Below are 20721 nucleotides of genomic sequence, written 5' to 3'. Positions count from 1 at the left end.
ACCCTCAGAATGGGAGAAAATATTTGCAAACGAATCAACTGACAAAGGATTACTCTACAAGATATATAAACAACTCAATATTAAAAAAATCAAAAAACCTGATCAAAACATGGGCAGAAGACCTAAATAGACATTTCTCCGAAGAAGACATACAGATGGCCAAGAAGCACATGAAAAGCTGCTCAACATCACTATTTATTAGAGAAATGAAAATCAAAACTACAGTGAGGTATCACCTCACACCAGTTAGAATGGGCATCATCAGAAAATCTACAAACAACAAATGCTGGAGAGGGTGTGGAGAAAAAGGAACCCTCTTGCACTATTGATGGGAATGTAAATTGATACAGCCACTATGGAGAACAGTATGGAGGTTCCTTAAAAAACTAAAAATAGAATTACCATATGTCCCAGCAATCCCACTACTGGGCATATACTCAGAGGAAACCATAATTCAAAAAGGCACATGCACCCCAATGTTCATTGCAGCACTATTTACAACACCCAGGTCATGGAAGCAACCTAAATGCCCATTGACAGACGAATGGATAAAGAAGATGTGGTACATATATACAATGGAATATTACTCAGCCATAAAAAGGAACGAAACTGGGTCATTTGTAGAAACGTGGATGGATCTAGAGACTGTCATACAGAGTGAAGTAAGTCAGAAAGAGAAAAACAAATATCGTAGGTTAATGCATATATGTGAAACCTAGAAAAATGGTACAGATGAACAGGTTTGCAAGGCAGAAATAGAGACACAGATGTAGAGAACAAATGTATGGACACCAAGGGGGGAAAGCGGCCGGGGGGGGAGGGGGAGGGGGAGGAGATTGGGATTGACATGTATACACTGATGTGTATAAAATGGATGACCTATAAGAACCTGCTGTATAAAAAATAAAATAAAACTCAAAAAAAAAGAGAAAAAAACGTACATAATGTATGCTTCCAGTTACGTGAAGTTTTAGAACAGGCAAAGTTAAATGATGTTAATATAAATTAGAAAGTGGTTGTCTGTGGTCTTGGAGAGGTGGGAATTGATCGCGAAGGGTGAAAAGAAACACTGATGGTGAGGAAAACGTTCGTTATCTTGAAGGGGGTGTGAGCTACACAGGCGTATTATACGATTGTCAAAACCCAAGATCTGCAGGTTGCGATGAATATAAATTATGACTCAAGGTCTTAAAAGACAAAGCGGGGAGAGGCAGAGGCCTGGGGTGAACTTGCCGTCTCACTGTGCTGGCTTCCTGTCCAATCTGCCCACTTATTGGTAGATTACAAAATAGAACATTTCCCAAGGACTTCAAGGTCTCCCGGTGCAGCAGAGCCCATCCCAGCGGCCAGAGGGCTGTCTTCTGACAGAGCGGGGGAGCTGGCTGTCAGACGTGAACGCGCCCTGGGCATGCAGCAAATTGGTGAAGAGCCCCTCGGGGTTGTGGGTGAGGCAATGACGGTAGCATCTGCTGCAGTTAATCCCTCCTATGTCACCTGCCGCCATCGCCCACCCCGAAGGCTATGACGATCCCAGGCAGTGATGGAAAATGTCTGAGGGTGAAGGTCACGCGCTCTATGAGCGCAGTTGCTTTTCAGAGTCAGGTTGTCAGAAGCCCGCCTGAAACCTTTAGGGAGTAACAGAGAGGGAGAAGGTGGAGACAGAGGGGAGGGGAAAGGGGGACAGAAACCAAACAAGAGGTCCCCAAACCTGAAAGACAAAGCAGCAACAACCAGACGCTAATGCCGAGCGCAGACAGTCCCGGGCCGGGATTCTCGTTGCCTCTGCACAAGCCTCCACTGAAACACAAACACCCTGTGGAGACAAGTGGCACATGCATGGGCACACGTGTGCATGCACACACGCATACTCTCTCATTCATCCAGCAGCCTGGCTGAGTCTTCCCCGGTTACCGTCCCGTAAGCTCATCTCCAGGTGACACCTGGCTGGCTCTTCGTGCACACACAGCACAGTGGGACCGGGCGGAAGGAGGACTCCCTGGGGGGGTAGCATCACATTTTAAGTGGACAAGTTCTATTTTCGGAAGGAGGTGGAAGTAGCCAGTTGAAGGCTTTTACATATTGCAAATCACGAGGGTTTCCCTGTGCACCCACGGGGGCTGAGCTCTGGCGTTCGCCCGATGTAAGCTTTTAGTCATTCTTGCTTTGGCCGACTCTTAGTGAATTACTAGTAACAACCGCCAAGTCGGGTGGGAGGGGAGAACTCCCTTGTTGGCTGAACTTTAAGAAAATAGGCCTTCTTACTGCCTCTGGCAGAGATGAAAGAGTTTCAATGTGATCAGGGACGGGAGAATGTGTTGGACAATCTCCTGAATCTTCTTACTGTTCCTAAATGAAAACCCTAAGCAGGTCCAGTCCCATAAAGCCTTACAGATAAGCCTAAGGTTTTGTGTGTGTGTGTGTGTGTGTGTGTGTGTGTGCGCGCGTGTGTGTGTGTGTGTGTGTGTGTGAAGGTGTTTTCATGCCTTGAATTCACACATTTTTAAGAATCTCCTATTTTGCATGCCCTACCCTCACCCGCTTCCATGGGGATCTCTGCTCCTAGCCCCTGGTGTAGGGCAGCAGACCCCTGTCCCCACCCCAACTGAGTCGGGACACACACACAAGGGTGTGGGCACGGGCCATGTGATGGGAAAAGCCTGGGTACCAGGCTAAGGCGTGAGGATACGGATTGCATGGCTGGCAACAGGATGCATTCGATGGGCACCTGGCCCACTCCTCCTGCTGGGGTCCACCATCCCATCTGTGATTGCGTGAGATCACAGCCTGGGAAACAGCAGGGCTCTCAATGGGGACTAACTGACACGAGGCTCCGGGTTGGGGGTGGAGAAAAGGACATACACAATGCGATAAGCCACTGGCCTCTCTCACTCCAGCTGCTCCCAGGTTGATGTCGCAGGTCTGGTTTTCTACCTTCTTCCTGGGTTCGTTGAACAAAGTGTTGGGCTGCCTGCCGGGCTGACAACATGCAGGAGACCAGGGGTCCCCCTGCCTTTAAGGAGCTTTGCCATCTTAAATAAGCAATGCAAGAACAGAGCGGCGTGCTGGAGCTTTCATGAACACGTCTTTGTCTTCTGCTGAAAAGCTGGTACAAATAGTCTAAAGCAAACAGGACTGTTCAAGAAAAGCAGCTCTTGTTGGCTTTCTCACTGGAAAACTCCCCACGGGTCCTCCCAACGGCCAGGCCTCCGTGGGCTCGGCTGCTGCTAGCACAGCCCACGGGAGGTTGGCTGGCTGGTTTCTTGGGCATCTCATTGCCCTTCTCTCTCCCAGGCCAGAGCATTCACCTCTCTGAGAGGTCAGTTCTCCACAGTTCTAGGTCAGCTTCCCCTTCAAAAGAAGGCATCAGGCAGGCCAAGGTTAAAGAAAAAGAAAAAAAAAAAAGCAGGGAAAGAAACAACTTTTCATAGTCCAAAGGGGAATCTTAGGATTCAAGAGGGAAAGAAAGAAAATAAAACGGAAGCAAAGGCAATGTCAGTTGTTCACAATGGAGAGGCACATGGGAACTTGTCTCCCACACTTTCCTGCACATTTAAAATTATTCTCAGGGACTTCCCTGGTGGTCCAGTGGTTAGGACTCCACACTTTCACTGCCGAGGGCCTGGGTTCGATCCCTGGTCAGGGAACTAAGATCCCACAAGCCACGTGGTGTGGACAAAAAAAAACCCAGTTTTTCCTTAATGGTGAAACCTTTTTTCTTAGAATGAAGCTAGACTAACACAACATTGTAAATCAACTATACTCCAATAAAATTTTTAAATAAATTAATTAAAATATTAAAAATTATTAAAATTTTAATTTTATTAAAATTTTAAATTATTAAAAATTAAAATTATTCTCAAATGAGAAGTTTGCCCAAAAGTAAACTACAAGAGAAACAGATCATCGCACCATGGCAATTAAGAGGCTCTGGAGTCTAATACAGGCGGGTTTGGGTCTCTTGGCACGTGACCTGGACTGGTCAGCTGTCCCCTCTGGGATCCAGTCCGCCCAGTGCCAGCAGTGCTCTCTGCGGGGGGCTTAGGGCAGAGTTACTAAGATCGCAGTGCCTGGCCCAGAGGAGGGGCTCAGGAAAAGCCCACTCTTACCCTTCTGAATACTAATGAACAGCGCTTGGAGAGAGCTGGGACCCCACCCGTGAATCTCTCTAATGGGGGTCGGGGGGGTGAGGCCTCTAGGACCCGCACCTGTGCCCAGAAATCAGATGATTTTCTGTGTGTGTGTGTGACGTGTGAAACCAAGAGAAGCAGACATATAATCTACCATGAGATTGGAAAACTGCAAATCTTTGTTCTAAAAGAATTCCGTTTATGAATAACTATACTTCCTAACTGTATGCAAAGTTAAGCTGAGCCCAGCACTGTCTAGAGAAGGCCAGACCCTTAATGTGTGTCTCTGTTTTCCAACACAGCTATTGTCCAGCTCCGTTGAAGGAAAGAGTGGCTTTTCTTTTCCTTTTAAGAAAACCCCTTTAATTCCCTGGGCTGTTTATCAGAGCCAGAATTAAAAAGCTTCCTTAGTCCTTTTCTTTGAATCTGAATCCTCTTTCCCCCTATACACACTGACTGTCCAATCATGAAGCAAGTTTATTTAAGAATTTAAAATGAGCGTGCAATGAATGATCTTACTCTATAAAATGCTTATAAATGTATATAATATAGAATAATACTAGCTTTAACCAATTCTCTCTCCCAAGGTAAACAGGCATCCTGATTCATGTCAGTAGTGCTCCTTTCCTTGACAGTCTTATGAATCTTTAAGGAAGTGAAGGAACCGGGAAATAAAGATGTAAAAAGCACTAGATTTCTCTGGATAACAAAGTGTGAGGAAATTTTGGAGTTGCTGATCAGGATGGGGCTGGGAATAGAAGGTGGGATAATAGCTGGAAGCTGGACCCCACACTGGGAGAAAAAGCTGGAGACCTGTGTAATAAAACAGGAAACGCAGTCTTCAGTTTAGGCTGGCGTTTGTCTTCACGTTAAGGTAGCATTTGACTCAGGCCTAAACAAATGGAAGTTTTTGTTTTTTTTTTTTTTACATGACAGTAAGTCCAAATTTGACGTTCAGGGATGGTCTAGCTGCTCTGTAATGTCCTCAAGAGCAAAAATTCTTTCTGTCTTCCTTGGCATACGCTTTTTTCCCCATTATGGTCACAAAGAGGCTGCTGTACCTCCAGGCATCCCAATCACCTCCCAGGCAGAAAGAAGATAAAAGAACAAAGGCGTCAGGATATGGTGTCTCTATCAGGAAAGCAAAGGCTCACCCTGTTAGACAGAGTGTGTCACACTCTTAGCTACAAGGGAGTCTGAGGAAGTGACTATTTTCAGTTGAGCATGTCACCACCACAAACAAAATTGGGGTTCTGTAATTAACAAAGAAGGAGGAATGGCTATTAGTTAGGGACAAAGCAGGTCTGCCACAGTGCTGCTGCCCCATGGGCCCCCCAAGCCCCCGAGGGCCTGCAATAAGTGCCTGCAGAGACCTTGCATGGGTGGTTGGGTGGTGGGGACAGAGGGATTGAGCCCCGTGTCTGTACAGGTGCAGAGCAGGTGATGGCAGCGGCCAAGGGAAGTGAGCTACAGCTCTGCTCAAAATTCCCTTGGAAGCAAGAGCACGGAGCTAGACATGAGCATGAAAACACAAAGCCTCTGGGAGGAGATGAAAGAGGAAGCTGTGTCTGTTGGTCATTACTTTGCCATTATTGTTGATGGTGTTAATGATGCTGATGATAGATAGATAGATAGATAACAGACAGAAAGATGATAGATAAATAGATAATAGATAACATCTACTGAATGCTACTACATTCTTTGCACTGTACTATGTGCTTGTTCTATTTTATCTTAATTAATCTACCCAAGAAATAAAAGAAAATTATCCCAATTTTACCAATGAATGCCTGGAGGCTGAAAAGGTTATTTTCTTAGCTTAGTAACCTAAAGTTCTCAGCCCCATTTGTACATGCACTGCCAAGGCTTGGGCTCCAGAATCCGCCCACCTTATCCTTGCCTGGCGCTAAGCCCCTGCCTTCCTACAGCAGCCGGCATGTAGCTCTGACACATGGTACCTCGACCTTAATTGATGTTCTGCTTGAATCCTGGAGGAGACCCACTTCCTTTTCTCCCTCTGAACATTTAACCTCTGATGAACTCAATCTCACAACAGAGTGGTTTCCTTGCACACATTAATTAATTTATCCTCAAAACTGCCTCCACAGGGATGGGAAGTAGACCAGCCTGAACGCAAGTGTACAGGCTCCCAGCCATCTCTTCTCTTTATCTCATCCCTAACACTCCAAAATATTGTAGGAGGAACACAGGATGACTTGTTCTAGCTGACTGGCAATGCCCTTAAGTAATCAGCCTGTTTTTCCTGAAGGAGAGGAAGAAGGAGAATCTAAGAAAGGAAAAGACTCAGGAAAGCTTCAGAGGGTGACATCACTGCCAGAGCACTCAGTGGCCGAGGAGAGGAAGACTCCACCAAAGTCCACACCGGGGCCTGACTGGACAATTTACATGAATCACGGAATTACAAAATCAGCATCGTTTACCAGCCAACTAATCAAACCCTCATGCGTGGGCTACTTCCCAGGAAGAGACAGTGGAGTTTCACTCCAGTGCCCCCTCACATCTGCTGGGGTTACTTTGGGCCTCAGTTTCCTCGACCATAAAATGAAAAATGTGTGATTCTAGGGCTTCCCTGGTGGCGCAGTGGTTGAGAATCTGCCTGCTGATGCAGGGAACACGGGTCCGAGCCCTGGTCTGGGAAGATCCCACATGCCACGGAGCAACTAGGCCCATGAGCCACAACTACTGAGCCTGCGTGTCTGGAGCCTGTGCTCCGCAACAAGAGAGGCCGCGATAGTGAGAGGCCCGCGCACCACGATGAAGAGTGGCCCCCGCTTGCCGCAACTAGAGAAAGCCCTCGCACAGAAACGAAGACAACACAGCCAAAAAATAAATTAATTAATTAAAAAAACGAATGTGTGATTCTAGTCTAGTTCTACAAGTCTATGTTCTTCCTAGAGCTTCTAAGTTCCAGAAATCTGTTGCTACCCACTTGGCCCAATAAATAAATATTTGTTTGTTCTGGTGCACAGATGTAACCAGCAATCATGGTCACGGGTCTCCAAGAAGTTAGCAAGCCTATTTTTGGAAGGATAATCCCCAGCTGGGGTGTCAAAAAAAAAGGACAAATCATCAACTAATAATTCAGCCTTCGGTATTTCAAACACATCATAAAATGAACGGCGAGGGATTTTATAGACTCGGGTTGATGGAATCTGCCTTATATGCAGAAGAGTCCAAACACATCATAAAAAATAAAGAAGACCTTCCAAACTCATAAGTAAACATCTCCAAGTGCATCTTGTTTTCCTGGTGCATTCTTCAATTTCGCTGGCCGAAGTGGGCTCGTGATGAAACCTGGATTTCACAACTTCTGTTTCAAATATTCCCGGCATCACCAGGGAAGGTTGGCTTTCAAAATGAACACTCAGGCGTTTGGTGGGTGACAGGGTAGCAACAAGCACAGTCACAGCATCTCCCTTGTAGGCCTTCTACATCTCGACCTTCTTTCTCTCTCCTGCCACAGTGCCAGGCCCACCAGGCCAGAAATTCAAGAAAAACCCGGCGGGGTAGTGCTGGTAAGAAAAGCAGAACGCCATTGCCGAGGATGCTGTTAGTACCCAGCTCACACTCCCTCGAGACTTACCATTCTCGTGTATGTCAACTCAACACCTTCCAACTGTAAGAGGCTTTGCCAGACCAGGAGCCTTTTCTGGTCCCTGGAGCCCTGTCTGCCTGGGCACTGGAGGCTGGAAGCGCCAGAGGAAACGCTCTCTGGAAGCAGTCTTAAATCGTTAGCAGATAGGAGCAGTGGACAAATGTCCCAGCTTCCCCGCACCTTGGAGGAGTCAACTCTGAGGCAAGTTTCTCACTGTCTCGGAGTTCTCCAGTGGGATGGCCCCCCAGGTGCTCAATAACACACAGGCTGTGTTTTTCTTCCATTCTCTGTCTCACTTCCCTGCTCTCCTATCAGTACTTCCTGGGATCACCTCTCAAGTAAACTACTGACTCCTTGGAAGCTCAACCTAAGAAAGCCATTCAGTGTAGTTTGAAAGGTAATCACATTTTTACATGCATACACATTCAGGCATAGACATGTATATATATATACAACTTTTCCAGGTAAGATTTAAGGGAGCCCCACATTATTGATTGCAGTGAGATCTAAAAAAGAAAAAAATAGCTTATCCTTCAGGAAATTACATCCTTGCATTACAAAGTAGTTCCTTTCATTTCTTTTTCTTATTGCAAAAGCGATAAATGCTTATCACAGAAAAAATTAAAATATAGCTAAGCAAATAGGATAAAATTTAGATCATCAGTAATCTTAACACCCAGGTTGGATCACTGTTGATATTTTGGTGAGCATCTTTCCACATACAAGGATGAATGTGTGTGTGTGTGTGTGTGTGTGTACACATACTCACAAACAAAATCATCATGTTTACACTGTTTAGAATTCATTTTCTTCCATTTAACAATGTCTTAAGCATCTTCCACATAAATATTCTGCAGCTACTTCATTTTAATAGTAGAATAGTTTTCTATTGTACAGGACTGCCTTAATTCATTTAATCAATTGCCCTTCATTGGACACTCAGGCTGACATTTCATGTTTAAAACAGACATCAGTTCTGTTGATCCTCTCCACAACACTGTGGAAAGTTCGGGTCAAGCAGAACAGGGACTGTTTGACAGATGAGCCAGCTGGGGCCCATCTCATAAAGGAGGCAAGAGTAAGACGTATGAAGCATTACAAGGACCATTAAGTACTAAACTCTGTGGAACTGAAGATGCCAAGTTACCCCCTACCCCGCACACACCCCTTTAATGAGGCCTCCATTCATGCACCCCCAGATCAATGGGTGTCATGCCATGTCACCCTAATCTTTTGGGTCACCATTGATTGAGTGAGGACGGACCCCTGACCCAGGGTGGAGTGGTCCATTGGCTGGCCAGACTTACGCCTTGTGTGCCCTGGTTCAAAAGGGTAAACTGGGTCAACCAAAGTCTTCTCGTCCCAAGAATTGGAACCAAGAGATTAAGAGGAAGGTTTCTGGTCAGTTGTGGGTGCAGTGAGCATCACGACTTGAGGACAGGGGAGCCATGGGGAAGTAAAGATTGGGTAAAAATAACAGAGAGAAACCAATAAGGAGGGAGCAGTGGGGTGGAGCTGGAGATGCAGGAAAGGCCAGCTCCCTTCTCAGAATTGACCCATTCACACGCATCGTGAAGCCTAGTCATTCAACCCATGCCTATTCCTTCCTGAATTCTTGAATAAATTTCCCACAGACTACCTTTATTTTGTTATTTCTTAATTTGAGCTCATCTGAGTGTGAATCTATTCTTCATCAATGAAAGATTTCTGATTTGGATGTAAAGACTACAGACCTATATAGACAGGGGAGTCAGCAAGTGTTGGAATCACTGGAGATATTCATGGCAGAAGCAAGATGTACCCAGGCCTTAGGAATGTGAGGGGTTTGGATGGTGGCGATGAGCCAGAAGACGGGCAGGGATGATGGCGCAAGCTCGGCAGGTCTGAGGGAAGGTCCTTGCGAGTTCCCACACCAGGTCCTTTTGGAAGAAGGAGGGGTATGGGCAGTTGGGGAGGAAGAGCCTCAGTGAAGACCAAGAGAGACCTCCGGTTCACGGCAGAATCCCTAAACAGTGTGAAGAAACTAAATGCCCAGGGAAGAGCCCACCAGCATCACCTGATGGCTAAAACCTGGAGGGCGCTGGTCCCTCTGTCTGGGTGAGGAGTAGCTTAGAAAGTGAGGTGGTGGAAGAGAGGAGTAGAGTCATGCATTCTGGACACCTGAGACCTGCTGTGCTGTAGGTTATCCTCCCCTGCTGCCTCGGTTTCCCCACCCATAGGATAGAGCCACTGTAATTCTCTTCTGCCACTCACAGCTCACCTGGAATTCCTCCACTAATTACATATCAACCCTGCTATATCCCCATCCTGGTGCAGGAAAAAGACTTCCCAGAATTAAGGCACCCCAATCACAGGGAGATCAAAGAGAGTAGCACAGCTTTGTCCTTGAGAGCATTAGAAAGTCAAGGACGCCAACATTTCTGAATGGGAATAATGTCGTAATGAAAAATTTCTAAGGTAGCCAAGGAAGTTCATAATGCTTATGGGCAGATATTGGTGGCAAGAAACACAATTTCTTCAAATCCCTTCAATGTGGGTATTATTAACAACATAGGAATGTAAGGCACTGCTCCCCCGGGAAAGTGAAAACCTGTGCCTTCACCCACTGCCAATCAATCAATCAGTCATCAATGAATCAATTAAGACTTAGACTTGGTTTCCAGTCCCAGGTTTGCCATCATGAACGTAAGTAAATCATTCCCCTCTTGGAGTGGAGGTGGGAACAGGTAATGGTGAAGATGTCACCCAGGGGGAATGCCCCACTTCTCCTAGTCACCCCTGAGCACTGGGCTGTGCGCTGGTGCAAAGCAAAAAAAAAGTGAATTGAAGTTGTTGGGGGAAACCCATTACCCCACCCACCCACCCCCACCCCCGCTGGTGCTTCCTTGAGAGACCTTGCACACACCTGCCCACAGGGGGCAGCACACAGCTGACCCCTCTCCTCCCCTCCCCCTCCCCTGTGCCCCTTGGTCCAGCTCCACCAGTGATGAGGCTGATGGTATATTTGATCCCTCCACTGTGCCCCATCCAAACTCCTCACTATGGACTAGAAGGCCCCAAATGACCCAGCCCCCCCGCCCCCCCGTTGTCCCCTCTTTATCTTTTCTTGTCGCCCTCTGCCCTGTCAGGCAGTCACCCTGCTCGTCAGGCACACGAAGCCCGCTCCTGCCTCTGGGACAGTGGCCTTGTCGCTCCAAGACTCCCAGGATCTCCAACATCCTTCTTGTACAGCCAGTCCTGCTACAACATGGCCTACATCTTCCTGAAAGTCACCGAGCTGTGCAGAATCATGCCAACCAAACCACAGGGTTTACAGGGCCATGGGCCTGGGGCGCAGCATTCAAAACTGTCAGTGACGCATTAAAAAAGATTGGAACCTGGGCTTCCCTGGTGGCGCAGTGGTTGAGAGTCTGCCTGCCGATGCAGGGGACACGGGTTTGTGCCCCGGTCCGGGAAGATCCCACATGCCGCGGAGCAGCTGGGCCCGTGAGCCATGGCCACTGAGCCTGTGCGTCCGGAGCCTGTGCTCCGCAACGGGAGAGGCCACAACAGTGAGAGGCCCGTGTACCACAAAAAAAAAAAAAAAAAAAAAAGATTGGAACCTAATAAGAATGGTGGCCCAGTTTTACACATGTAAGTGGTTGAGAAATACATAAATATGACCATAACTGTGTCCCTTAACCTAGAAAAAGGCCTGAAGTTTGCTTGTGGAAGTGGACGTCGGCAGGGTGGTAGCTTGGGATTACTGTGAATGGGGTGGGGAGAGGTTTTCTGGAATCGGACAGAGGCTGATCAGGAGCCATGCACGGGCATGGCAGGTCACGAACGCCCTGAGCCCAGGGAGCCGGCAGGTGCTGGAGGCCCACGCGTGTGCCTCGACTGTATTCCTTCGCAGCTCAGTTCAGCTGGGTGCAGTTTTCTGTGTTTCCCCAGTGTTTTTGCAAATGAAATCACACATCAGCAAATGCAAAACTTGTTTCCTAATATAGCAATCCCACTGGATGCAGTCACATTCCAAAACAAGCATGACAGCAGAATATCCCAGGTTCAGCGGCTACCCCTTCCGGCAGCCTTCACCCGCTGCCCAGTCAGAAGGGCCTCTCCCCCCGCCCCACCCCGACACGGGGCTCCACTCCCTCCTCTGTACAAGTGTCAACATCTGAAAGCATCTTGAATATTTACCTGCTTGGATTTTAGTTTTTGGTTCTTCCTCACTAGCCTCTAAGCTTCATGGGGGGAGGGATGCTCCCCCAACCCCATCCAGCACCTGTGTCCCAGCACCCCGATCAGTGTCCTGCACAGGGTAAATGTAAATAATAAATATTTACTTATTTATTATTTATTTATTTGGCCACGCCTCTCAGCTTGCAGGATCTTAGTTCCCCAGCCAGGGATCGAACCCATGCCCCCCTGCAGTGGAAGTGCAGAGTCGTAACCACTGGACCACCAGGGGATTCTCAACAAATATTTAAATAATACTTAAATTTGTGTTTCTCATCACATATGAGAAGCCCCCGGGGAAAGGGTGTATGCTGAGCAGTGCCGCCCCCCTCCCACCCCAGCCCTTCAATAAAAGTCAGTGAGAAAATCTGATTTTTTTTTCTACCTTAAGATTTGTCCCAGTTACCATCAATGCGTAAGAGATTACACCCAAAGGAGAGAATAAGACAACCATTTCGTTAGACTCTTGAATTCGCGGGTCAGGAATCTGAACAGAGCCCAGGGGGCTGGCTCGTTTCTGCTCTGCTACGTCTGGACCTCGGCTGGGGGGACTTGAAGATTGGGAGCGACTCCACAGTGGGGGCTGGTCCCTCACGGTTCTGGGGCCGCACCTGGGATGCCTCAGGACAGGGGGCTGCCTGCTGGAGGGCCCCCCATGACCCCTGTGTGTGGTGTGGCTTCCTCACAGCACGGTGGACTCCAGGAAGTTGACTTCCTAGCGTGCCAGTGCACAAAGAGGGAGCCTGGGTCACCTCTCACGACCCAGCTTCACGAGTCACGTAGAGGCATTTCTGCCAACCCCATTAGTCAGACACCGTCACAGCTGCAGAACAATTTCTAACGTGATGCCACAAAGATGTTTGGCCCTAATCCATGGAACCTATGAGGATGACAGGTATCACTCCCATGGTCAGGTCATATTAGACAGAACAGGTGACCTTAAGATAGGGAATTATGCAGATGGGCTCAATCCAATCACAGGGACCCTTAAAAGCAGAGACTGCTTTGGCCGATGGAAAAAGAGGGAGCCGGCAAGATTAAACATGGAGTGCAAAACTTCCAAACCAATTGAAGGAGCTTAAAAAAGAAAAAGAAAAGGAAAAGAAAACAATCCAGTAAAATGGAGGCATAGAGAAAAAAGAAAAACTGGACAAGTAGAAACCGTGAAATTAGATGGTATACGGTCTAGTCATTTAATAGACAGCCACAGAATAATGCAAACGAATGAACTCAAAAAGAAAATGCAAGGATCTCAAAAACATAATCTTAAGGGAAAAAGCACGTCCCAGAAGAATAGGTAGGTACGCATCAAATTTTAAAGTGAAAAATCATGCAGAATTAAACATGCTGATTACGGATATTCACATGTGTAATAAAACTATAAATAAAAGCAAGGTTGGGATAAACAGAAAACCCAAGGTGGTGATGACCCCTAGGAGGGGCCGGAGGCCGGGAGGGTATGGGAGGGCCGCATAAGAGCTTCAAAGAAATTGTTAATATTTCAACACTTAAGCTGGGTGGTGAGTATAGGATCTCACGCATTTGTGACTCTTCTTATTACAAAACTTATTTTGCATGTATTTAATTTTAAAATTTAAAAGTGAAGAAAGAAATGGAAATTGAACAGATGATCCTAAACCCACTTTTAAATAAATTCAGAGGGTAAACTTATCTTTCCCAAGGACACCAGTATGTGAATCATCACTACAACCAGAACCGAGGTACCCTAATTCCCAGGTACCCTAATGACATGGTGACGCCTCAGCCTCCCGGACAGGTCCTAAGTGTCTGTGATGTGTTTGCATAGGGGCATGGACCAATTAAAGTGGGAAGTGTTTCAACTGTATTCTTTAAACCTAAAGCTTTATTACTTTTGAGTCAAAACAGTCGGGATTCCCTATTCAGATTTTTCAACATCTCAGAGATGCAAAATTCTCCAAATACATTTTAACTGAGTTATTTCATTTCTTAAAATAATGAAGGGGGGATTCCCTGGTGGCGCAGTGGTTGAGAGTCCGCCTGCCGATGCAGGGGACACGGGTTCGTGCCCCGGTCCGGGAGGATCCCACATGCTGCGGAGTGGCTGGGTCCGTGAGCCACGGCTGCTGAGCCTGCGCGTCCGGAGCCTGTGCTCCACAACAGGAGAGGCCACAGCAGTGAGAGGCCCGCGTACCGCAAAAAATAAATAAATAATAATGAAGGGCCTTGTGTGATGTTGAGAAAGCAGAGGGTAAAATGGAGTCTAGATGTTTAACGGTGTTTGGTGGGAAAGTTTGTCGCATTACATCAACTGAGAAAGGGGCGAGCTCCAAGCACAGCGTAACAACGCCACTGGGGTGTGGTCCTGCAGGCTCAGCCCTCCAGGAGGAACACGTTGACGTTGACCACCGACCCCCCGGATGCCCCCACCCCCACACCTGCCAGCTTTGCAGAAGTCTAGTCTTTTCCCAGGACTCCACATCCCTGAATACAGGCCCCCACCATCCACATCAGCCAGGAAGGGTACATGAGGCTGTAGAGGATGCTACTTACTGCTGATGTCCGGCCACACCCCTCTGCCTCTGCCATGCACCAGACAGCAGCTGACTCTGCCTGCAGGTGCTCTCTGGCCCCCTGAGCCTGCGCAGCCTGAATGCTTTATCTCAGGGATCAGCTCACAATAACCGTGGGAGGCAAGGTTATTCCCAATTGGCAGACAGGAAAACTGAGGCTCACAGAGGTTAAGTAAATTGCTTCAAGTCAGCCAGCCCATAGGGGTGTGCCAGAAATGTAACCCAAGAGGCCAAAGAAAACCTTCCAGACCTGAGTATGTGTGTCCTTTTTTCCCCCTCTTTTTGTTTTTGTTTGGTTTGTTTTTTTCATTCTGATACTGTCCTAAAAAGTCAAGTGGTTTTGTGGGGTTTTTTCCACTTAACATGATTTTTTAAAATTTTTCTTTGAAATGTAGTTGATTTACAATGTTGTGTTAGTTTCAGGTGTACAGCAAAGTGATTCAGTTATATACATATATAAAAATATAGATATTCTTTTTTTACATTCTCTTCCATTATAGGTTATTATAAGATGTTGAGTATAGTTCCCTATGTGATACAGTAGGTCCTTGTTATTGATAGCTATCTATTTTATATATTGTAGTGTGTATATTTTAATCCCAAACTCCTAATTTATGTTTCTTTTTTATTAAAAAATTTTATTGTAAGAACACTTAGCATGAGATCTGTCCTCTTATGTTTTGTGCACAGTACATTATTGTTGACTGTAGTACAAGGTTGTAGAACAGGTCTCTAGAGTTTATTCATCTTCCTTACCTGAAACTTCAGGCCTGCTGATTAATATCAATAACTCTTCACTTCCCCCTCCCCCAGCTCCTGGGAACCAACACTCCAGTCTTCAGTTTTATGGATTTGACTATTTTCACTACCTCATATATATAGAATCATATATTTGTCCTACTGTGACTGGTTTATTTCACTGAGTACAATGACGTGTTGCATATTGAAGGATTTTCTTCTTTTTTAAGGTTGAATAATATTCCATTGTATTTATAGGACACATTTTCTTTGTCCATTTATCTTTCTACGGACTTTTAGGTTGTCTCCACATCTCTCCTATTGCGAAAAGTGCTGCAATGAACATGACAGTGCTAGTATGGGCAGACCTCAGAGATACTGCAGGTTCAGTTTCAGATCACCGCAATAAAGGGGATATCACAGTAAAGGGATATCACCGTACAGGGGATATCACAGTAAAGGGGATATCACAATACAGGCAGTCACATGCATTTTTTGGTTTCCCACTGCATATAAAAATTATGCTCAGGGAGGCTTCCGGGAAGATGGCGGAAGAGTAAGACGCGGAGATCACCTTCCTCCCCACAGATACATCAGAAATACATCTACACGTGGAACAACTTCTACAGAACACCTACTGAACACTGGCAGAAGACCTCAGACCTCCCAAAAGGCAAGAAACCCCCCAAGTACCTGGGTAGGGCAAGAGAAAAAAGAATAAACAGAGACAAAAGAATAGGGACGGGACCTGCACCAGCGGGAGGGAGCTGTGAAGGAAGAAAGGTTTCTACACACTAGGAAGCCCCTTCGCGGGCGGAGACTGCGGGTGGCGCGGAGGAGAGCACAGCCACAGGGGTGCGGAGGGCAAAGCGAGGAGATTCCCGCACAGAGGATCGGTGCCGACCGGCACTCACCAGCCCGAGAGGCTTGTCTGCTCACCCGCCGGGGCGGGCGGGGCTGGGAGCTGAAGCTCGGGCTTCCGTCGGAGCGCAGGGAGAGGACTGGCGGAGTGAACACAGCCTGAAGGGGTTAGTGCGCCACAGCTAGCCGGGAGGGAGTCCGGGGAAAAGTCTGGAACTGCCGAAGAGCCAAGAGACTTTTTCTTACCTCTTTGTTTCCTGGTGCGCAAGGAGAGGGGATTAAGAGCGCTGCTTAAAGGAGCTCCAGAGACGGGCGCGAGCCGCGGCTAAAAGCGCGGACCCCAGAGACACGCAGGAGACGCTAAGGCTGCTGCTGCCGCCATCAAGAAGCCTGTGTGCGAGCACAGGTCACTATCCACACCCCCCTTCCGGGGAGCCTGTGCAGCCCGCCACTGCCAGCGTCCCGTGATCCAGGGACAACTTCCACGGGAGAACGCACGGCGCGCCTCACGCTGGTGCAACGTCACGCCGGCCTCTGCCGCCGCAGGCCCGCCCTGCACTCCGTGCCCCTCCCTCCCCCGGGCCTGAGTGAGCCAGAGCCCCCAAATCAGCGGCTCCTTTAACCCTGTCCTGTCTGAGCGAAGAACAGACGCCCCCCGGCGACCTACACGCAGAGGCGGGGCCAAATCCAAAGCTGAGCCCCTGGGAGCTGTGAGAACAAAGAAGAGAAATGGAAATCTCTCCCAGCAGCCTCAGAAGCAGCGGATTAAAGCTCCATAATCAACTTGATGTACCCTGCATCTGTGGAAGACCTGAATAGACAGCAATCATCCCAAATTAAGGAGGTGGACTTTGAGAGCAAGATTTATTAGTTTTTCCCCTTTTCCTCTTTTTGTGTGTATGTGTCTGCTTCTGTGTGAGATTTTGTCTGTATAGCTTTGCTTCCACGATTTGTCCTAGGGTTCTATCCGTCCATTTTTAAAAAAAATTTTTTTCTTAATAATTATTTTTTATTTTAATAACTTTATTTTACTTTATCTTCTTTCTTTCTTTCTTTCCTTCTTTCTTTCTTTCTTTCCTTCCTTCCTTCCCTCCTTTAGACAACGAATCATCCCAAATTGAGGAGATGGACTTTGAGAGCAAGATTTATGATTTTTTCCCCTTTTCCTCTTTTTGTGTGTATGTGTATGCTTCTGTGTGAGATTGTCTGTATAGCTTTGCTTCCACCATTTGTCCTAGGGTTCTATGCGTCCATTTTTGTTTTGTTTTTTTAATTTTTTTCTTTTTTTCTCATAATATTTTTTATTTTAATAACTTTATTTTACTTTCTGTTCTTTCTTTCTTTCTTTCTTTCCTTTCTTTCCTTCCTTCCTTCCTTCCCTCCTTTAAACAACGAATCATCCCAAATTGAGGAGGTGGACTTTGAGAGCAAGATTTATGATTTTTTTCCCCTTTTCCTTTTTTTGTGAGTGTGTATGTCTATGCTTCTGTGTGAGATTTTGTCTGCATAGCTTTGCTTCCACCATTGGTCCTAGGGTTCTATCCGTCCATTTTTGTTTCATTTTTTTAATTTTTTTCTTTTTTTCTCTTAAAATTATTTTTTATTTTAATAACTTTATTATATTTTATCTTACTTTATCTTACTTTATCTCCTTTCTTTTTTTCCTTCCTTCCCTCCTTCCTTCCTTCCTCCCTCCCTCCCTCCTTTCTTTCTTTCTACTTATACTAATTCTTTCTTTCTACTTTTTCTCCCTTTTATTCTCAGCCATGTGGATGAAAGGCTCTTGGTGCTGCAGCCAGGAGTGAGTGCTATGCCTCTGAGAAGGGACAGCCAACTTCAGGACACTGGTCCACAAGAGACCTCCCAGCTCCACATAATATCAAACAGTGAAAATCTCCCAGAGATCTCCATCTCAACACCAGCACCCAGCTTCACTCAACGACCAGCAAGCTACAGTGCTGGACATCCTATGCCAAACAACTAGCCAAACAAACTAGCAAGACAGGAACACAACCCCACCCATTAGCAGAGAGGCTGCCTAAAATCATAATAAGTCCACAGACACCCCAAAACACACCACCAGACATGGACCTGCCCACCAGAAAGACAAAATCCAGCCTCATCCACCAGAACACAGGCAGTAGTCCCCTCCACCAGGAAGCCTACACAACCCACTGAACCAACCTTAGCCACTGGGGACAGACACCAAAAACAACGGGAACTACGAACCTGCAGCCTGAAAAAAGGAGACCCCAAACACAGTAAGATAAGCAAGATGAGAAGACAGAAAAACACACCGCAGATGAAGGAGCAAGATAAAAACCCACCAGACCTAACAAATGAAGAGGAAATAGGCAGTCTACCTGAAAAAGAATTCAGAATAATGATAGTAAAGATGATCCAAAATCTTGGAAATAGAATAGACAAAATGCAAGAAACATTTAACAAGGACCTAGAAGAACTAAAGATAAAACAAACAACGATAAACAACACAATAAATGAAATTTAAAATACTCTAGATGGGATCAATAGCAGAATAACTGAGGCAGAAGAACGGATAAGTGACCTAGAAGATAAAATAGTGGAAATAACTACTGCAGAGCAGAATAAAGAGAAAAGAACTGAGGACAGTCTCAGAGACCTCTGGGACAACGTCACACGCACCAACATTCGGATTATAGGGGTCCCAGAAGAAGAAGAGAAAAAGAAAGGGACTGAGAAAATATTGGAAGAGATTATAGTTGAAAACTTCCCTAATATGGGAAAGGAAATATTTAATCAAGTCCAGGAAGCACAGAGAGTCCCATACAGGATAAATCCAAGGAGAAATATGCCAAGACACATATTAATCAAACTGTCAAAAATTAAATACAAAGAAAACATATTAAAAGCAGCAAGGGAAAAACAACAAATAACACACAAGGGAATCCCCATAAGGTTAACAGCTGATCTTTCAGCAGAAACTCTGCAAGCCAGAAGGGACTGCCAGGACATATTTAAAGTGATGAAGGAGAAAAACCTGCAACCAAGATTACTCTACCCAGCAAGGATCTCATTCAGATTTGATGGAGAAATTAAAACCTTTACAGACAAGCAAAAGCTGAGAGAGTTCAGCACCACCAAACCAGCTTTACAACAACTGCTAAAGGAACTTCTCTAGGCAAGAAACACAAGAGGAGGAAAAGAACTACAATAACGAACCCAAAACAATTAGAAAATGGGAATAGGAACATACATATCGATAATTACCTTAAATGTAAATGGACTAAATGCTCCCACCAAAAGACACAGATTGGCTGAATGGATACAAAAACAAGACCCATATATTTGCTGTCTACAAGAGACACACTTCAGACCTAGAGACACATACAGACTGAAAATGAGGGGATGGAAAAAGATATTTCATGCAAATGGAAACCAAAAGAAAGCTTCAGTAGCAATTCTCATATCAGACAAAATAGACTTTAAAATAAAGACTATTAGAAGAGACAAAGAAGGACACTACATAATGATCAAGGGATCATTCCAAGAAGAAGATATAACAATTGTAAATATTTATGCACCCAACAAAGGAGCACCTCAATACGTAAGGCAAATACTAACAGACATAAAAGGGGAAATCGACAGTAACACATTCATATTAGGGGACTTTAACACCCCACTTTCACCAATGGACAGATCATCCAAAATGAAAATAAATAAGAAGACATAAGCTTTAAATGATACATTAAACAAGATGGACTTAGTTGACATTTATAGGACATTCCATCCAAAAACAACAGAATACACATTTTTCTCTAGTGCTCATGGAACATTCTCCAGGATAGATCATATCTTGGGTCACAAATCAAGCCTTGGGAAATTTAAGAAAATTGAAATTGTATCAAGTATCTTTTCTGACCACAACGCTATGAGACTAGCTATCAATTACAGGAAAAGATCTGTAAAAAATACAAACACATGGAGGCTAAACAATACACTACTTCATAACGAAGTGATCACTGAAGAAATCAAAGAGGAAATTAAAAAATACCTAGAAACAAATGACAATGGAGACAGGACGACCCAAAACATATGGGATGCAGCAAAAGCAGTTCTAAGAGGGAAGTTTATAGCAATAAAATCCTACCTTAAGAAACAGGAAACATCTCGAATAAACAACCTAACCTTGCACCTAAAGCAATTAGAGAAAGAAGAACCAAAAAAACCCAAAGTTAGCAGAAGGAAAGAAATCATAAAAATCAGATCAGAAATAATTGAAAAAGAAATGAAGGAAACGATAGCAAAGATCAATAAAAGTAAAAGATGGTTCTTTGAGACGATAAACAAAATTGATAAACCATTAGCCAGACTCATCAAGAAAAAAACGGAGAAGACTCAAATCAATAGAATTAGAAATGAAAAAGGAGAAGTAACAACTGACACTGCAGAAATACAAAAGATCCTAAGAGATTACTACAAGCAACTCTATGCCAATAAAATGGACAACCTGGAAGAAATGGACAAATTCTTAGAAATGCACAACCTGCCAAGACTGAATCAGGAAGAAACAGAAAATATGAACAGACCAATCACAAGCACTGAAATTGAAACTGATTAAAAATCT

This window comes from Pseudorca crassidens, chromosome 15 (genome assembly GCF_039906515.1).
Source record: "Pseudorca crassidens isolate mPseCra1 chromosome 15, mPseCra1.hap1, whole genome shotgun sequence".
Lineage (NCBI taxonomy): Eukaryota > Metazoa > Chordata > Mammalia > Artiodactyla > Delphinidae > Pseudorca > Pseudorca crassidens.
Note: the sequence above shows the minus strand (reverse complement) of the source record.